General features: G+C 45.3%; 1 long non-coding RNA gene across 1 annotated transcript; it reads left to right on the top strand.

Moving 5' to 3' along the window:
* The first annotated feature begins 734 nt into the window (after window positions 1-734).
* LOC139158381 (uncharacterized) lies at window positions 735-7,342 on the top strand. The gene is made up of 3 exons (XR_011557684.1): window positions 735-847; window positions 2,139-2,292; window positions 6,862-7,342. It is a non-coding gene; the product is annotated as an uncharacterized lncRNA (long non-coding RNA).
* Window positions 7,343-20,047: the final 12,705 nt, after the last annotated feature.

The following is a 20,047-nucleotide window of genomic DNA, read 5'->3' as shown; positions in this document are numbered from 1 at the left end:
TCAGCAGGCAGAGAATAGAGAGGGACGAGGCCAGTCAGAGATGGTATTTACCGGTTCTCCAAACGTCTCAAAATTTCTGATAGCCAGCATTTGCTGGTTGGGGAATTTCTGGGAGTTGAAGTCCAAATATCTTCAAGTTGCCAAGGTTGGGAAACACTGCTCTAGAACAGGTCAGAACTTACTGAAACCCACCTCTGGTTTGCTGGGTTTAAAACCCTACATGGCACACAGGGCAAGGATATTTATAGAACAGGGGTTCCTAACATGTGGGCTGTGGTCCATTAGTGGGTCATGAAGAGTTTGCAGCCAGGCCGTGGAAATGCCTTCAATCTTCTCCAAGAACTGGCCATGCAATGCTTTGTTCCGCCAACTGTCAATATGACATTGAGTTACAGTTTTTCTATACTGGTCCTTAGTTTGCTTCACCTTGAAAAGCTTTCTATTTATTTTATTTTATTTATTTATTAGTCCAGTTCACTATGCCAGCTGTGTATCTAATGACAGGTATGGCCCAAGTATTTATATCCTTGATAGTGTTGCCACCATTCACCATTATTATTATTATTATTATTATTATTATTATTATTATTGTTGTTGTTGTTATTATTACTATTATTATTATTGCTAGCCGCTCATGCAAAACCACCTCTCTTCCCCCTCCGTCGGACTGCAAAGCTGAAAACGTTGGGGAACTTTGCTGCAGAACACAATTGTTTTGTCTTTTTCCCAGTAGATACTTTGACCTGTCGAAACTGCAGGTCTGTATGGCCAATGTCTCCTTGCCTTCCGCTTAACAGCGTCTGCCTCACTTCTAACGGAGTGTGTAGCCAGCTGCAAGTCTTCGCAAGTAAGCATTCTTACTACATTCCTGCAGTAATGGGCAGCCAAAATTTTTACTGCCACACTGTGGGTGTGGCTTATTTTGTGGGAGTGACTTGATGGTCATGTGACTGGGTAAGAGTGGCTTGCCGGCCATGTGACCAGGTGGGAGTGGCTTGAACGATCATCATCGTTAAGTCCTCAACTTACAACCATACCAGTGTTGCTCTTTCCTCCTTCTCGGCTTCAGGAGGTGGCCACATAAGGCTGGAGGGAAGCCGGGCAGGAGAGAGGGAAGCTCGTCCGAGGCCAGGAAGGAGGAAAGAGGAAAAAAGTGAGGCGCATGCAGCAGCAGCAGGAGGGGGGGAAAGAGAGAGCTGAGCCGAGCTGAGACTGATAATCCGGGAAGTGACTGCCACCGATCAGCTGGAGCTGCGCACGCAGCTTCATTTCCGCTGGTGAATTGTGTCCGACCCCGTCCTGCCTTCTGCCCACCCCTGAATTCCTATGACAGAGCTGGCTTTCCTAGGAGTAATTCGCGCAGTGCTTGACTTACACAACCATTCCATTAACAACCTTTCTTGCCCCAGTGGTTACGTGAATCACTGCAGTTATTTAAGTTGAGAAAAATGTTTGCTAATTGAATCCGTCTTCTTCATTGCCTTTGCTTCACTGCCCAGAGTCTGGAAGATGTTAGGCGCCTTATAAATCTAATAAATTATATTAAATTAAATTAATTAAATTGCCAGAAGGTCACAGATGGCTATGGGGTTGTAACATCCAACGGTCACAAACGAACTTTTGTAAGTCAAGGACTGTTGTATCGGGACAAAGGGCTTTACAAAAATGTAAGATGCATATTTATTTATTTATTTATTTACTTACTTACTTACTTACTTACTTACTTACTTAGTTACTTACTTACTTACTTATTAAATTTGTATGCCGCCCCTCTCCGTAGACTCGGGGCGGCTCACATCAGTGATAGAAACAATGTACAATACAAATCTAATAATACGAAGTTAAAAACCCATAATTTAAAAAACATGCACACAACACACCATACATAAATTATATAGGCCTGGGGAAGATATTTCAATTCCCCCATGCCTGAAGGCAGAGGTGGGTATTGAGAAGTTTACGAAAGGCAAGGAGGGTGGGGGCAATTCTGATCTCTGGGGGGAGTTGGTTCCAGAGGGCTGGGGCTGCCACAGAGAAGGCTCTTCCCCTGGGTCCCGCCAAATGACATTGTTCCATTCTTCTTCCATGGAAAATGAGTAGGGAGAATTGAAATGTGATTCTTTTCTCTTTCAATGCAGATATGCGTCTGGAGAAGCTTATGCTCACCTGTTTGGAGAGTGAGCAGGAGAAATGTGGGAGTTACTGGGAAGATCCAAAGACCCATTTACGATACAAATTGAGTTGCTGTTCTGATCATAATTTATGCAATCGGAAGGCGTTTATACGTCCATGGTAGAGTTTTCTTTCTAGACGTGTATGATTAGTCCCCTTGGTGGTGAACGAGGATCCAAGCGTTTTTCTTACATATTTTATCATACTGCAGGTTTTCCTGACCTCTCCTAAGATTTGTTTCTTTGTTTGTTTGAATTTGTATGCCACCCATTTCTCTCATAAAAAACTGCTGCTGCAAAAAAGCAATCTTTTTCAAAGTCAAATCACAAGATTTTTTTTCCTTTTCCCTGTTCTTTTTTTCTTTTAGTTTCTTTTTTTAATTAGAAGCTTCCAGTTTTAAAATTCTGGCCCTGGTGTTTTGTTTTTGTTTTTTTCCTGATCACTGTTGAAGCAGAATTAATGCTGAGCTGATCCTAAAGTGCTTCTTTAATGTTTCACAGAAGCTAATTTATTTCCTTAGTGAAATGAGTAAACTACCGTATTATTTACTTACTTACTTACTTACTTACTTACTTACTTACTTACTTACTTACTTACTTACTTATTTATTAGATTTGTATGCCGCCCCTCTACGCAGACTTGGGGCGGCTAACAACAATAAAAAGACAATGTAAACAAATCGAATATTAAAAATAATCTTAAAAACCCCTATTTAAAGAACCAATCATACATACAAACATACCATGTATAAATTCTATAAGCCTAGGGGGAAGGGAAAATTTTCAATTCCCCCATGCCTGACGATAGAGGTGGGTTTTGAGGAGCTTGCAAAAGGCAAGGAGGGTGGGGGATATCTGGGGGGAGTTGGTTCCAGAGGGTCGGGGCCGCCACAGAGAAGGCTCTTCCCCTGGGTCCCACCAGACGACATTGTTTAGTCGACGGGACCCGGAGAAGGCCAACTCTGTGGAACCTAACTGGTCGCTGGGATTCGTGCGGCAGAAGGCGGTCCCAGAGATATTCTGTATATGGTCACTCATCCATTTTAAAACACTATGCTTTTCTTTAAATACATTTCTAACATCAAAACATTCTAATAGATCTTTTGAAAAAACGTCTTCTTAACATACAGTGATCCCTCGATTTTCGCGATCTCGATCTTCGCGAAACGCTATATCGCGATTTTTAAAAAAATAATAAATTAAAAATACTCCCCGGTTTTTTTGCTATACAGTGATCCCTCGAGTATCGCGAGGGTTCCGTTCCAAGACCCCTCGCGATACTCGATTTTTCGCAATGTAGTGGTGCGGAAGTAAAAACACCATCTGCGCATGCGCGCCCCTTTTTCCATGGCCGCGCATGCGCAGATGGTGTTTTTACTTCCGCACCTGGGAAGACCGACTGAGGAGCTGCCTGCCTGCCCGCCGCTTTTCCGCCCGCCGCTTTTCCGCCCGCCGCTTTTCCGCCCGCCGCTTGTCCGCTCGCTGCTTTTCTGCCCGCCTGGGAGTTGAAGACCCAGGGAAGGTTCCTTCGGCCGCCCAGCAGCTGATCTGCTCGGCAGCGCAGTAGCAGCGAGGAGCCGAAGATGGGGTTTCCCCGTTGCCCAGAAAGAGAGAGAAGGAAAGAAAGAGATGAGAGAGGGAGGAAGAGAGTGTGAGAGAGGAAGAAGCAAGATAGAGAAAGAGAGAGAGAAAGAAAGATGAGAAAGGAAGGGAGTGACATCATCGGGTGGAAAAATCGCGATATAGCGTTTAGCGAAGATCGAGATCGCGAAACTCGAGGGATCACTGTACTGTACCGTGCTCTCTCTTCCTTCCACTCTTCTCTCTCTCTTTCTTCCTCTCTCACACTCTCTTCCTCCCTCTCTCATCTCTTTGGGGGGGGCGGCGGGGGGGCGGGTGCCTACGGGGGATGGCGGCCGCCAGCGCTGGACTCAGCGGTGAGAGGGGCGGTAGCGGCGAGCGAGCGGACAAGCGGCGGACAAGCGGCGGGCGGGCGGGCGGGCGGCGGACAAGCAGCGGGCGGGCGGGCGGCGGACAAACGGCGGGCGGGCGGGCAAGCGGCGGGCAAGCGGCGGGCGGGCGGGCAAGTGGCGGACAAGCGGAGGGCGGGCGGGCGGCGGACAAGCGGCGGGCGGGCGTACAAGCGGCGGACAAGCGGCCGGCGGGCGGACAAGCGGCCGGCGGGTGGACAAGCGACAGGCGGGCGGGCGGCGAGCTGTATGACCCAGCTTTTCTAAAAATAAATGTTACCTAGCGGAAGTAAAAACACCATCTGCGCATGCGCGCGGTTTTTACTTCCGCACCACTATATCGTGAAAAATCGAGTATCGCGAGGGGTCTTGGAACGTAACCCTCGCAATACTCGAGGGATCACTGTACATATTTTAAAGTTCACTTTCAAGCAATAAAATTCCAACTAACTCCAATTAACTCATGAAATTCAAATCACCCTCCAAGTTACCCTCACAGAATATTTCTTCTTGCATTTATCCTTTTTTTTAACTTTATTTATTTTAAGCGAATATATCTTTTTCTTTAACTTTCTCTTAACATCGATATTTTCAAAGACACTTTCAATAATATTTTGCAAAGTTTAGGGATCCCTTAAGCCAAAATTTTTACTGCCACACTGTGGGTGTAGCTTATTTTGTGGGTGTGGCTTGATGGTCATGTGACTGGGTAGGAGTGGCATGCCGGCCATGTGATGAGGTGGGAGTGGCTTCAAAGATCATCATTGTTCAAGTCCTTGATTTACAACCTCACCAGTGTCGCTCTCTCGGGTGACAATTTGCTTGGTGTTTTCCGTGCTCTCCTTTCTGGGTCACCCCCTGCCTCAGGCTGGGTAACTAGGCGAACGGGTGCCGATCAGTTGTTGAGAAAAGAGTGGGGAGGAAATGGCCCCCCTGCAACACCTGTTGGTGCTGGTCTCCCTGCCGTTTTCCGAGGAGGAGGAGGAGGATGGGAGGAGGGATGGTCAGCTAAAGCTGGGCACACAGCTTCATTTCTGCCAGTGGAACTGCATTCCACCCCGTTCTGCCTGCTGCCCACCCCTGCCTTAATCATTATATATAAAGGAAAATCTACATTTTCAAACTTTAGATTTAAGACTTTCTTTCAATTGCAAATACCAACCGATGAAAATCCACCCTAATTCCAATCGTAAGTGCAAGGATCAGTTCTAACCAGTTTTCTCAATGGTGTTGTAGCTTTGAATGGTCATTAAATGAATGGTTATAAGTTAAGGGCTACTTGTATTGCAACATAAACCCATCTATGATACCCAGTTGTACATCTCCACCCCATGTCCAGTCAACGAAGCAGTGGAAGTGATGTGCCGGTGCCTGGAGGCTGTTGGGGTCTGGATGGGTGTCAACAGACTCAAACTCAACCCGAATAAGACGGAGTGGCTGTGGGTTCTACCTCCCAAGGACAATTCCATCTGTCCATCCATAACCCTGGGGGAGGAATTATTGACCCCCTCAGAGAGGGTCCGCAACTTGGGCATCCTCCTCGATCCACAATTCACATTAGAGAAACATCTTTCAGCTGTGGCGAAGGGGACATTTGCCCAGGTTTGCCTGATGCAGCAGTTGCGGCCCTATCTGGACCAGGACTCACTACTCACAGTCACTCATGCCCTCATCACCTCGAGATTCGACTACTGTAATGCTCTCTACATGGGGCTACCTTTGAAAAGTGTTCAGAAACTTCAGATCGTGCAGAATGCAGCTGCGAGAGCAATCATGGGCTTCCCCAGGTATGCCCATGTTACACCAACACTCCACAGTCTGCATTGGTTGCCGATCAATTTCCGGTCACAATTCAAAGTGTTGGTTATGACCTATAAAGCCGTTCATGGCATCGGACCAGAATATCTCCGGGACCGCCTTCTGCTGCACGAATCCCAGTGACCGATTAGGTCCCACAGAGTTGGCCTTCTCTGGGTCCCGTCGACTAAACAATGTCATTTGGCGGGTCCCAGGGGAAGAGCCTTCTGTGTGACGGCCCCGACTCTCTGGAACCAGCTCCTCCCCGGAAATTAGAAGTGCCCCCACCCTCCTTGTCTTTCGTAAACTCCTTAAAACCCACCTTTGCCGCCAGGCATGGGGGGATTGAGATATCTCCCCTGGGCCTATACAATTCATGTATGGCATGTTTGTGTGTATGTCTGCTTAATAACGGGGTTTTTTAAATGTTTTTAAATTATTAGATTTGTCATAATTGTTTTATTGCTGTTGTGAGCCGCCCCGAGTCTACGGAGAGGGGCGGCATACAAATCTAATAAATAAATAAATCTAATTTTGTACTTGCATCATCACTTCTTTTCAGTGGTGAAATCCAATTTCATTTACTATTGGTTCTGTGGGAATGGCTTGATGGGCATGGCAGGAGAAGGACACTGCAAAATCTCCATTCCCACCCCACTCTGGGGCCAGCCAGAGGTGCTATTTGCCAGTACTCCAAACTACAGTATTCAAAATTTCCACTACCGGTTCTCCAGAGCCTAGGAGAACCTGCTGGATTTAACCCCTGCTTCTTTTGTCAAAGCAGTGCAACATTTCAGTCCTTGAAAAAAAGAAAATCAAATTTCAGAGAAAGCCCAAGAACTGGGTAGGGTGAAATAGCAAACCATCTTGATGTTTACTGTTCTTTAAAGCAACATCTCTTCTTTTTTTTTCCCTTGGCCCAGGAAATTTTTCAAGAGGTCAGCAAATATGATGCAAAAGGAAAACAGGAACACTAGAAGAATACTGATGACAAAGAAACCAATTCAAAAGTCACCTGGAAGCAATGATGCCGTTTAAAAGTAGCTTGTATTTCGGCCTGAAATGGATCTAAAACGTCAGCCTCCTGATTGTTAATCAAAATATTTGATTAATAATTCTCAACGGATGACTCCTGGAGAAATCCATCAATCAAAAGAGATTGTGTTTTGCTAGTCTAGCTTCCATTCTTTATGTTTTCTTTAAAAAAAACAGAGCACACAATGCATAGAAAAGTCACAATGGAAGAGGATGTATTTCTTTTAATTCATTAAAACAAAAAAGGCAACTGACCTAGACTCCTAACTTACGTGTCTAATGTATGGAAAACATCAAGTCAGTAGAACAATTAAGGTGTAAGAAATGAACGGTCCGGTGGCTTCTTTTTTTTGACATTGTGCATCTGTTAACCGATTGAAGAAACTGAATGCTAAATAAATAGGATCACTGCAATAGCTTATTACTTGCTTGAGTATTTTTATATGCCCTGGGTGGCCAGCAGAATAACCAGCAATAAGAAGCAATTTAAAAGTAATTAAAACGATCAAACGCACTTGTAGCATTCCCATCAACCTATGAGTAGAAAGACAAATTGGCCCATCTTTTGAGTGACAAACAAGCCTTCAGGGTCAATGAAGCCAGGCCCATCTGAATGTTGGGGTGTGGTGTGCTGTTCCATAGAGCAGGTGTGAGCAGCAGTCCTCTAGTCCAACCCACTGCCTACAATCCTAGGTAGAGGCACCCTACATCAGAGTTCTACCTCTAGGCCACAGATAGATGGATGGATGGATGGATGGATGGATGGATGGATGGATGGGTGGGTGGGTGGGTGGGTGGATGGGTGGGTGGGTGGATGGATAGGCAGATAGACAGATAGATAGACAGAAAGAAAGAAAGAAAGCGGGCAATCGGGCAGGCCTTTTGCCAAGCTCTGCATGAACGTGGTGCTGGGCGGCTTGCTGGAAAAATGGTTCCCGGCTGAGAACAGAGCATGCTGGCTGTGCGCTGCAGGGGGATGCCTTGTGGGAGAAACAGGAGCTGGCGGGTGCTTTGGGGAAGTACAACAAGGCCTTTGAACTTGCTTCTTGTAAATGTTGGTTAATAGCACAATGGACAGCTATGAAGAATTATCAAAGAGAGAGAGAGAGAGTAAGGGAGGGAGGGAGAAAGAGTGAAAGTGAGGGAAGGAGGGAGGAAGAGAAAGAGAAGAAAGAAGGGAAAGAGAAATAAAAAGAGGGAGGGAGGAAGAGAGAGAAAAAGAGAGAGGGAGGAAGGAACAGAAAAAGAGAGAGAGAGAAAGAAAGAAAGAGGGAGGGAGGAAGAAAGAGAGAAAGGGAGGAAGAGAGACAGAGTGAGAGGGAGAGAAGGAGAGAGAGAGAGAAAGAGAGGGAGGGAGGAAGAGAGAGAGAGAGGAAGAGAGAGAGAAAAAGAGAGGAGGAAAGAAAGAGAGAGGAAGAGAGAGGAAGAAAGGGAGGGAGAGAGAAAGAGAGAGAAATAAAGAGAAAGGGAAGAGGGATACAGAGAGAAAGAGAGAGGGAGGGAGGAAGAGAGGAAAGGAGGAAGAGAGAGAAAGAGAAAAAAGAGGAAGGAAGAGGGAGAAAGAGAGAGAGAGAGAAAGAAAGGGAGGGAGAAAGAGAGAGAAATGAAGAAAGGGAAGGAGGAAGTGAGAGAGAGAGAAAGAAAGCGAGAGAAAGGGAAGGAGGGAGACAGAGAGAACAAAAGAGAAAGAGAGAGGGAGGGAGGAAGAGAGAGCAAAATCTAGTTTGAAACTAGCTCAACTATTTAAGTGACATTTTGATACTTAGCAGAGCTGTCATCTTATTATCTGCTATCCAGGCTTTTTGTGGAGGATTTACAAGGCCATGTATGTAACCGAGAGGAAATTGCTCATGTTTAATGTTTCTATGCAGGATAATGACAAATTCCCTTTTAAATTTATTGTAAATGTATTGTACAGATGTCATATTTCCAGTTTTAAAAAAATCCAGCAACTTATTTCTGTACAAATGTTTTAAAAGTATGGATTTTTCTAATTGGATATTGTGTTTTTTTAAGTCTTCCATTGAAGGCGCAAAAAAAAAAAAGAAAACCAAAAAAAAATCAAAACAACCTCCTTAAGGTGCAAGTCAGCTGAAAGTCCTAGAGAGACTGAAAGTAGATAATTCATTAACAATCAAGGCATGTCAAACCGATCTGTGTTGGAACTATACAGTATAGTTCGGGTCAGTTTCCTGAACTGGAGCACGTGGATACTAGATGTAGAAGTTGTTTACGGTTATTCACGGTTTCTGGAAGTACAAGGTGGGAAGATGTTCCTCTAAAGAGACGTCTCTTTTGGCTTCCACAGATATTTTAAAATGTGAAACATTTTCTAATTGCCTTGTATAATAATAACAACAGAGTTGGAAGGGACCTTGGAGGTCATCTAGTCCAACCCCCTGCTTTACTCACAGTCACTCCTGCCCTCATCACCTCGAGGCTCGACTACTGTAACGCTCTGGGGCTACCTTTGAAAAGTGTTCGGAAACTTCAGATCGTGCAGAATGCAGCTGCGAGAGCAATTATGGGCTTCTCCAAGTATGCCCATATTACTCCAACACTCCACAGTCTGCATTGGCTGCCGATCAGTTTCCGGTCACAATTCAAAGTGTTGGTTATGACCTATAAAGCCCTTCATGGCACCGGACCAGAATATCTCCGGGACCGCCTCCTGCCGCACGAATCCCAGCGACTGGTTAGGTCCCACAGAGTCGGCCTTCTTTGGGTCCCGTTGACTAAACAATGCCGTCTGGCAGGACCCAGGGGAAGAGCCTTCTCTGTGGGGGCTCCGACCCTCTGGAACCAGCTCCCCCCTGAGATTAGGATTGCCCCACCCTCCCTGCTTTTCGTAAACTCCTTAAAACCCACCTCTGTCGTCAGGCATGGGGGAACTAAAACATCTCCCCCTTGCCCATGTTGTTTTGCCGTTTGATTGATTGACTGTGTGCCTGTTTTTTATATATATTGGGATTGTTTTATGAATTTTTAAACTTAAAATTGTAATTAGATTGGTGGGCATTGGATTTGTTACTATGTACTGTTTTTATTATTGTTGTGAGCCGCCCCGAGTTTGCGGAGAGGGGCGGCATATAAATCCAATAAATCTAATCTAATCTAATCTTTAGGCAGGAGACTCCTTCCTGGCCGGCTGAAATGGGGAGTTGAGGAGGAAATAAAGCCACGAGCCAGGAAGGAGTCTCCGTGATGTCAAAGCCCCTCCCCCGGAATCCCATCATGGGATTCCCCACCTCCTTTTGCTTGCAGCGCCCTGCGGCGTCCTTTTCCGTAAAAATAAATGGAAGCAAAAGGAGGTGGGGAATCCCACAATGGGATTCTAGGGGCGGGGCTTTGACGTCATGGAGACTCCTTCCTGGCCTGTGGCTTTATTTCCTCCTCAACTCCCCGTTTCAGCCAGCCAGGAAGGAGTCTCTGTGATGTCAAAGCTCCACCCCTGGAATCCCATCGTGGGATTCCCCACTCTCCTCCCGGTCAGCGGCGCTTCACGGTCTTGGAGCGAACGTTGAACCTGAACCTGAACTTTTTAAAAAGTGTGCAGCTCCAGCTGACCGGTGACGGTCACTTCCTGGATTACCAGTCTCGGCTCAGCTCGGCTCTCTTTCCCCCACCTCCTGATGCTGCTGCACGTGTCTCGCTTTTTCCCTCTTTCCTCCTTCCTGGCCTCGGATGAGCTTCCCTCTCTCCTGCCTGGCTTCCCTCCAGCCTCACACGGCCACCTCCTGAAGCCAAGAAGGAGGAAAGAGCAACTGTTGCTAGACATATCCAGTTGGCTTAGACATCCATCATGTGGTATCCCTCCTTTGAAGTATCTATGGTTTGTGAAGTTTTTAGATGGCATTGAGGGGCCAGAACAGGACATAATATTCCAGAGTCCAACAAAGGCAGAGTAGAATGGGACGATTCCTTCTTGAGATATGGACTTAATGTTTCTTTTAATATGTCCCAAAATAACATTTGGATCACTCTTTGTTCTCTTCATCCACCTACTCAGGAGAGACAGTATATCGACCATTGACATTAAAAACTCTTCCTCCAGATTTTGGTTGTGTGCCAGGAGCAAGCGGAAATGTGTGCTGGGAGCATGTGAATGCTCATGCCAGGTTCTGGGAGCGTCCGGCAAGGGTGGCCCACCACTGGGTTCAGGAAAGAATAATTATAATCGGTGTATTCGTCTAAATATCTGAGTCCTTGCCCAAATCTGAGAAACAAGAAAGGGATCTCGGAGCCATGCTACATTAAGGTTTGAGTATTGCCCACAAGATCATAGGAGATCTATAGGCCTCCAGGGCAATCTGAGGAACATGACAACAAGATGGTGGATGAGATTACCCTAATGGCAGTAAAGGGAGATATTGTGGTTATGGGTGATTTCAACATGCCTGATGTTGACTGGAATATCCCCAGTGCCCTTACATGCAAAAGTAAGAATATAGTAGAGGCCTTTACAGGAACAGCTCTGGCACAGCTAGTTAAGACACCAACTAGAGGGGAGAATATTCTAGATTTAGTTTTTACAAATGGGAATTGGGTTTCAGAGGTCAAGGTGGGAGAAAATTTAGGTTGCAGTGACCATCTATGTTTGTGGTTTGATGTAAAAACTGATTGTGAGCAATCCTATACTGCAACCAAAGTATTGGATTTCAGAAAAACAAATTTTAATGCAATGGGGGAATATTTAAATAATGAATTAAAGGGGAGGGATAAAATGGCAGGAGCGAGCACCCAGTGGACTGTATTAAAAAAGGCCATCTTAAAAGCCACAAGACTTTATGTAAAGCAAGTAACTAAAGGTAAAAGGAAGAAGAAACCGCTATGGTTTAGCAATGATGTAAGGGCTATAGTCAATGAAAAAAAGGCTGCCTATAGGAGGTATAAAGAGTCTGGAAGTATAGCTGATAGAGAGGTGTATAAAATGAGACAGAAGGAGGCGAAACAGATAATATATGCTGCTAAAGCCTCAAAAGAGGAAGAAATAGCAAAATCTGTAAAGAAGGGGGATAAAACCTTCTTCAGATATATTAGTGATAGGAAGAAGAAAAACTGCAGCATCACAAAACTTAGTACTGGGAATAATACATGCATTGATGGGAATAAGGAGATCGCTGACCATTTCAATAGCTACTTCTGTTCAGTTTTCTCAAAAGACACCTTACAAAATAATACTATAGAGGGATATAGCATTGCTTCCAGCTGTACGGATTCAGCTCCAGTGATCTTAGAAGCCGATGTCTTAGAAGAACTTGAACGATTAAAGATAAATAAGGCAATGGGTCCAAATGGCATCCACCCCAGAGTTCTTAAAGAACTCAGATCTGTCATTGCTACCCCCCCTGACTGATTTGTTTAACCAATCCCTGTTAACAGGAGATGTTCCTGAGGATTGGAGAATGGCCAGTGTTGTGCCTATCCACAAGAAGGGCAGTAGAGAAGAAGCTGGTAACTACAGGCCAGTTAGCTTGACATCAGTTGTAGTTAAAATGATGGAGACTCTACTCAAAAAGAGGATAAATCAGCATCTAAAAAACAATAACTTATTGGACCCAAATCAGTATGGCTTTACTGAAGGCAAATCGTGTCAGACTAATCTCATTGAGTTCTTTGACTATGTCACAAAGGTGTTGGATCAAGGTGGTGCCGTGGATATTGCCTATCTGGACTTCAGCAAAGCCTTTGATACGGTTCCACATAAAGAGCTGATAGATAAATTAGTGAAGATTGGACTTAATCCCTGGATAGTTCAGTGGATTTCAAACTGGCTGAAGCATAGACATCAGAGGGTTATTGTTAATGGCGAGTATTCTGAGCAGAGACAGGTTACAAGCGGTGTGCCACAAGGGTCTGTTCTGGGTCCTATTCTTTTTAATATGTTTGTGAGTGACATAGGGGAAGGTTTGGTAGGGAAGGTTTGCCTATTTGCCGATGACTCTAAAGTGTGCAATAGGGTTGATATTCCTGGAGGGGTCTGTAATATGGTAAATGATTTAGCGTTACTAGATAAATGGTCAAAGCAATGGAAACTGCAGTTTAATGTTTCCAAATGTAAAATAATGCACTTGGGGAAAAGGAATCCTCAATCTGAGTATTGCATTGGCAGTTCTGTGTTAGCAAAAACTTCAGAAGAGAAGGATTTAGGGGTAGTGATTTCTGACAGTCTCAAAATGGGTGAGCAGTGTGGTCGGGCGGTGGGAAAGGCAAGTAGGATGCTTGGCTGCATAGCTAGAGGTATAACAAGCAGGAAGAGGGAGATTGTGATCCCCTTATATAGAGCGCTGGTGAGACCACATTTGGAGTACTGTGTTCAGTTCTGGAGAACTCACCTACAAAAAGATATTGACAAAATTGAACAGGTCCAAAGACGGGCTACAAGAATGGTGGAAGGTCTTAAGTATAAAACGTATCAGGAAAGACTTAATGAACTCAATCTGTATAGTCTGGAAGACAGAAGGAAAAGGGGGGACATGATCGAAACATTTAAATATGTTAAAGGGTTAAATAGGGTTCAGGAGGGAAGTGTTTTTAACAGGAAAGTGAACACAAGAACAAGGGGACACAATCTGAAGTTAGTTGGGGGAAAGATCAAAGGCAACATGAGAAAATATTATTTTACTGAAAGAGTAGTAGATCCTTGGAACAAACTTCCAGCAGACGTGGTTGGTAAATCCACAGTAACTGAATTTAAACATGCCTGGGATAAACATATATCCATTGTAAGATAAAATACAGGAAATAGTATAAGGGCAGACTAGATGGACCATGAGGTCTTTTCCTGCCGTCAGTCTTCTATGTTTCTATGTTTCTATCATATGCTGCAATGTCCTACCAGTCAATGACTACTTCAGCTTCAACCGCAACAACACAAGATCATGCAACAAATTCAAACTCAATACGAACTGCACCAAACTTGACTGTAAAAAATATGATTTCAACAATCGAGTTATCGAAGCGTGGAACTCATTACCGGACTCAATTGTGTCAACCCCTAACCCCCAACACTTCTCCCTTACACTCTCCACAATTGACCTCTCCAGATTCCTAAGAAGTCAGTAAGGAGCGTACATAAGTGCACTGGTGTGTCTTTCATCCCCTGTCCAATTGTCTTTCCTTTCTTTCACCTATCTTATATATTCTCTTCCTGTCATATATCCTCTCCTGTAAGCCCACTTTCACCCTTTTTATATTATCACATGTCCATTTCCTTCCTATGTACTTGTGTATTGGACAAATGAATAAAATAAAAATAAAATAAAATAAAAGGTCTGGGAATGCTTCAAAAACCAGAGTCTCTAGTGACAGCAACAGCACAATACTCTTCAAGTCTTTACTTATTGATGGAGACAGCAAAGCTAATTGTTTTAATTAAAGAGAAGCATTTATAGAATTCAGTTTTGTTTCCACTTGGAAACGTTTTCTAGACTTTATGCTCAAAATAAGAATATACCTATAAAACCCTTCATGGCATCGGACAAGAATATCTCCGGGACCGCCTTCTGCCGCACGAATCCCAGCGACCGATTAGGTCCCACAGAGTTGGCCTTCTCTGGGTCCCGTCGACTAAACAATGTTGTCTGGTGGGTCCCAGGGGAAGAGCCTTCTCTGTGGCGGCCCCAACTCTCTGGAACCAGCTCCCTCCAGAGATTAGAACTGCCCCCACCCTCCTTGCCTTTCGTAAACTCCTTAAAACCCACCTCTGCCATCAGGCATGGGGAAATTGAGGCACACACACCCCGGACCTATACAGTTTGTGTATGGTATGTTTGTGTGTATGTCTGTTTTAATAATGGGTTTTTTAAAAGTTTTTTAAATTTATTAGATTTGTTATGAATATGCTGTGAGCCGCCCCGAGTCTGCAGAGAGGGGTGGCATACAAATCTAATAAATAAATAGAAACATAGAAGTCTGGAAGCAGAAAAAGACCTCATGGTCCATCTAGTCTGCCCTTATACTATTTTCTGTATTTTATCTTAGGATGGATATATGTTTACCCCAGGCATGTTTAAATTCAGTTACTGTGGATTTATCTACCGCATCTGCTGGAAGTTTGTTCCAAGCATCTACTACTCTTTCAGTAAATAATAAATAAATAAATAAATATGTGGTGGGTGGGTGGTTCAGGGAGGGGTAGCACCTCTGGTGCTGGGGCATGTCATGTCCTTTTACAGCAGCTCATTTTAGGGCAGTTCGTTCGCCTTTGGTCCCCACCTGTCACTCAGTTGTCACCTATGACTCCTAGAAACTGTAGCATGTGCAGCAGCCACATCCCAGGCAACAGCTTCAACAGGTTGGCCATACCAGGTTGAGAGTAGCCGTTGGGTCATTGACTTTCGGTGAGACAGGGACTTGTCTGTAATGAGTATGTGAAGACAGATTCCGGCGGGCAGAGCAGATGAAATCTTCTAGATTAGGACACTGGTGATGAAGGCAGTCTCTGCAAGCAATATGGTATGCAACTCCCTGGTCAACCAATGCACCCAGCCCATCTCCAGCTATCTTGACTCTTGTCTTGCTGTTAGAGCAAGATGGAATCTGGGAAGAGAGCGTGAGGCTGACTATGCGCACCACTCCCTCACTTTACGGCGCCTAAAACACGATTTGAGTATTGCCCACAATATCATATGCTGCAAAGTCCTACCGGTCAATGACTACTTCAGCTTCAACCGCAACAACACAAGAGCACGCAACAGATTCAAACTTAACACGAACCGCTCCAAACTTGACTGTAAAAAATATGATTTCAACAATCGAGTTATCGAAGCGTGGAACTCATTGCCGGACTCAATTGTGTCAACCCCTAACCCCCAACATTTCTCCCTTAGACTCTCCACGATTGACCTCTCCAGGTTCCTAAGAGGCCAGTAAGGGGCGTACATAGGTGCACTGATGTACCTTTCGTCCCCTGTCCAATTGTCTTTCCTTTCTCTCACTTATGTATATTTTCTTTCTTTCATATATCCTCTCCTCTAAGTTCACTTTACCCTTATATATATTACTACATGTCTATTTTTCTTCCTATGTATTTGTGTATTGGACAAATGAATAAATGAATGAATGAATGAATGAATGAATGAATAAATAAATAAATAAATAAACTCACCTGCAAGTCTTGATATCCCCCAATTCCCGTGAAGATGTCAAGGTCCTCTTCGAATACAATGGACAAACATCATTTTTATTTATTTATTTTTATGTATTTTTCAAATTTATAAGCCGCCCCTCTCCTGACACAGGGTGGCGTACAACAGTAAATATATATGATAAACTTGATTTTAAGTTTTGATGACCAGATTAACTTTGTAGCCATAGAAATGGTGCAGATGTACTACATATGTAACGCATAAAATTGAAGTTAAAACTGTGTTTTGTATCCTATTGCTCTTTTTTTCCTTTTTTTATCTTGCACCTGTTCCCCTTTTTTCTGACCTTTATTTTCATTTGTACTTTGTATTACAATAAACTCTAATTTCTTTTTAAAAAGACTTTTTTTTAATTGACAAGAGCTTTAAAAGGCACTTCCTTTATGTTAGCTGTGCCTCTTCTTACAGTTCTTAATACAAAACAGGCTCGGAACCTGAAGAATTCCATTTCACTGAGATCCTAATGGCCATGATAAGCTACCCAGGAGGAGGATCAAGGGCTAAATTCCTCCTCCAGATTTTGCTTGGTAAGCAGGTTGTCTGCTTGAAGAACACTTAGCTAAATGCTCCCAGGCACCTTGGAAGACAGTCTAAGGATGCAGAGATTCCTTCGTTTCAAAATTTGCATTTGCCTTAGCTTTGCACTCATAGGTAAGTCCTGCTAAACTACAATTATATGCCTTCTAGACTTCCTTTATTCCTGGCAGGTAGAAGGAGTAGTCCATGTAGTTTTCTTGGCATGATTTTTTTGGGGGTAGTTCATTGTGGCCTTCTTCTTCCTGGGGATGAGAGAGGGTGACTATCCCAGGATCAACCATTTCATCTAAGTCAGGATAAGAACTCACAGTCACTATTTCCTAGGCAGCATCTCTTCCCCTCCTTCCCCAAGGTCAGTCACACCAGCAGTGGGTTTCTACTGGTACGGTCTGGATCTACAAACAGATAACACTGGCAGTGGGAGGCTCGGCCCCCAGTAGTGGGTTGCTTCCGGCATGGTGAAGGACGGCACACCAATAGCGATCTATGCGCTATGCATGCAGCTTCAGTTATCTTTTGTTTGTTTGTTTGTTTGTTTGTTTGTTGTTTGTTTGTTTGTTTGTTTGTTTGTTTGTTTGTTTGTTTGTTTGTTCGTTCCTTCATTCATTCATTCATTCATTCATTCATTTATTTATTTATTGTTAGAGTTGAAAGGGACCATGACCCCCTGCCCAAGCAGGAACCCTATAGTACACCAGTCAAGTGGCAGTTCAATCTTCTCTTAAAAATGTACAGAGTGTTGGAGTTCACAACGTCCGCAGGCAGGTTGTTCCATTGGTTGATCGCTCTGACCGTCAGGAAGTTCCTCCTTATCTCCATGTTGAATTTCTCCTTGGTCAGCTTCCAGACGTTGCTCCTCTTCCGGCCCTCTGGTGCCCTGAAGAATAAAGTGATCTCCTCCTCTCTGTGACATCCCCTCGTATACTTTTTAATTTTTTAATTTTTTTATTGGATTTGTATGCCGCCCCTCTCCGGAGACTCGGGGCGGCTAACAGCAACAATAAAGCAGTGTACAATAGTAGTCTGATGTGGGAAACAATTAAAAACCCATTAATATAAAAAACCAAACACACATACATACATACCATGCATAGAATTGTAAAGGCCTAGGGGGAAAGAATATCTCAGTTCCCCCATGCCTGACGGCAGAGGTGGGTTTTAAGCAGCTTACGAAAGGCAAGGAGGGTGGGGGCAATTCTAATCTTTGGGGGGAGTTGGTTCCAGAGGGCCGGGGCCGCCACAGAGAAGGCTTTTCCCCTGGGTCCCGCCAAGCGACATTCTTTAGTTGATGGGACCCGGAGAAGATCCACTCTGTGGGACCTAACTGGTCGCTGGGATTCGTGCAGCAGAAGGCGGTCCCTGAGATAATCTGGTCCGGTGCCATGAAGGGCTTTATAGGTCATAACCAACACTTTGAATTGTGATCGGAAACTGATCGGCAACCAATGCAGACTGTGGAGTGTTGGTGTAACATGGGCATATTTGGGAAAGCCCATGATTGCTCTCGCAGCTGCATTCTGCACGATCTGAAGTTTCCGAACAATTTTCAAAGGTAGCCCCATGTAGAGAGCATTACAGTAGTCGAGCTTCGAGGTGATGAGGGCATGAGTGACTGTGAGCAGTGACCCCCGGTCCAAGTAGGGTCGCAACTGGTGCAGAAGGCGAACCTGGGCAAACGCCCCCCTCGCCACAGCTGAAAGATGTTTCTCTAATGTGAGCTGTGGGTCGAGGAGGACGCCCAAGTTGCGAACCTTCTCTGAGGGGGCCAGTGATTCTCCCCCTAGGGTAATGGACGGACAGATGGAATTGTCCTTGGGAGGTAAGACCCCAGCCACTCTGTCTTGTCTGGGTTGAGCTTAAGTTTGTTGACACTCATCCAGGCCCCAACATCCTCCAGGCACCGGCACATCACTCCCACTGCTTCGTTGGCTGGACATGGGGTGGAGATGTATAACTGGGTATCATCGGCGTATCGATGATACCTCACCCCATGCCCTTGGATGATTTCACCCAGTGGTTTCATGTAGATATTAAATAGTAGGGGAGAGAGGACCAACCTCTGAGGCACCCCACAAGGGAGAGAACTAGAGGTCGACCTCTGACCCCCCACTAACACCGACTGCGACCGACCAGAGAGGTATGAGGAGAACCACTGAAGAACAGTGCCTCCCACTCCCAACCCCTCCAGCCGGTGCAGAAGGATATCATGGTCGATGCTATCGAAAGCCGCTGAGAGGTCAAGAAGCACCAAGACAGAGGACAAGCCCCTGTCTTGGGCTCGCCAGAGATCATCCATCAACGCGACCAAAGCAGTTTCCGTGCTGTAGCCGGGCCTGAATCCAGACTGTTGAGGACCTAGATAATCAGCTTCTTCCAAGGACCGCTGGAGCTGAAATGCCACCACCTTCTCGACAACCTTCCCCATAAAGGGAAGGTTGGAGACTGGACGGTAGTTATTGAGTACAGCTGGGTCCAGGGAAGGCTTCTTGAGGAGGGGGCGCACAAGTGCCTCCTTATAAGGGGCCGGAAAGGACCCACTCCCCAAGGAAGCGTTGACAATCTCCCGGACCCAGCTCCGCGTCACCTCTCGACTGGCCGAAACCAACCAAGAGGGACATGGATCCAGTAGACAGGTGGCAGAACACACAGCTCCAATGGCCCTGTCCTCCCAGACAGATGGACAAAGATGTTTAGCCCCAGTCACCTCGATTGACTCATTGTCAGTCGACTCTGTTTTACAATTGGAGTCGAGGTCCGCTCGAATCCGAGCAATTTTATCAGTGAAAAACATGTTAAAATCCTCAGCACTACTCTGCAAGGGCTCCCCAACTCCCCCCTGGTTAAGAAGGGAGCGGGTTACCCTAAACAGAGCGGCCGGGTGGGATTCCGCTGATGCAATCAAGGTGGCATGATACGTGCATCTTGCTGCTTTGAGCGCCACTTTGTAAGTCATAATATGAGCTCTTACAAGTGTTCGATCGGATTCGGACTTACTCTTCCTCCATCGCTTCTCTAGACGTCTCTTCTGGCATTTCAACTCCCGGAGCTCCTCGTTGAACCATGGAGCTCTGTGGGGTCTAGTGCCGCAGAGAGGTTGCAGCGGCGCAATTCGGTCAAGGGCCTCTGCTGCAGCCTTGTTCCAGGCCTCAGCCAGAGACTCTGCCGAACTGTGGACGAGTGCATCTGGAAGAGCCCCAAGTGCCTTCTGAAAGCCTTCTGGATCCATCAGGCGCCTGGGGCGGAACAACTTAATCGGTTCCGCCTCCCTGCGAGGGAGGATTGGAGCCAGGAAGTCAAGCCGCAGCAGAAAATGGTCTGACCATGACAAAGGTAACACTTCTAAGCCCCTTAATCTCAGACCATTACTCAGTTGCTCAGAGAGGAATAC

The sequence above is a fragment of the Erythrolamprus reginae genome, chromosome 2 (assembly GCF_031021105.1).
Source record: "Erythrolamprus reginae isolate rEryReg1 chromosome 2, rEryReg1.hap1, whole genome shotgun sequence".
Lineage (NCBI taxonomy): Eukaryota > Metazoa > Chordata > Lepidosauria > Squamata > Dipsadidae > Erythrolamprus > Erythrolamprus reginae.
This window is presented reverse-complemented; position numbering and strand designations above follow the sequence as displayed.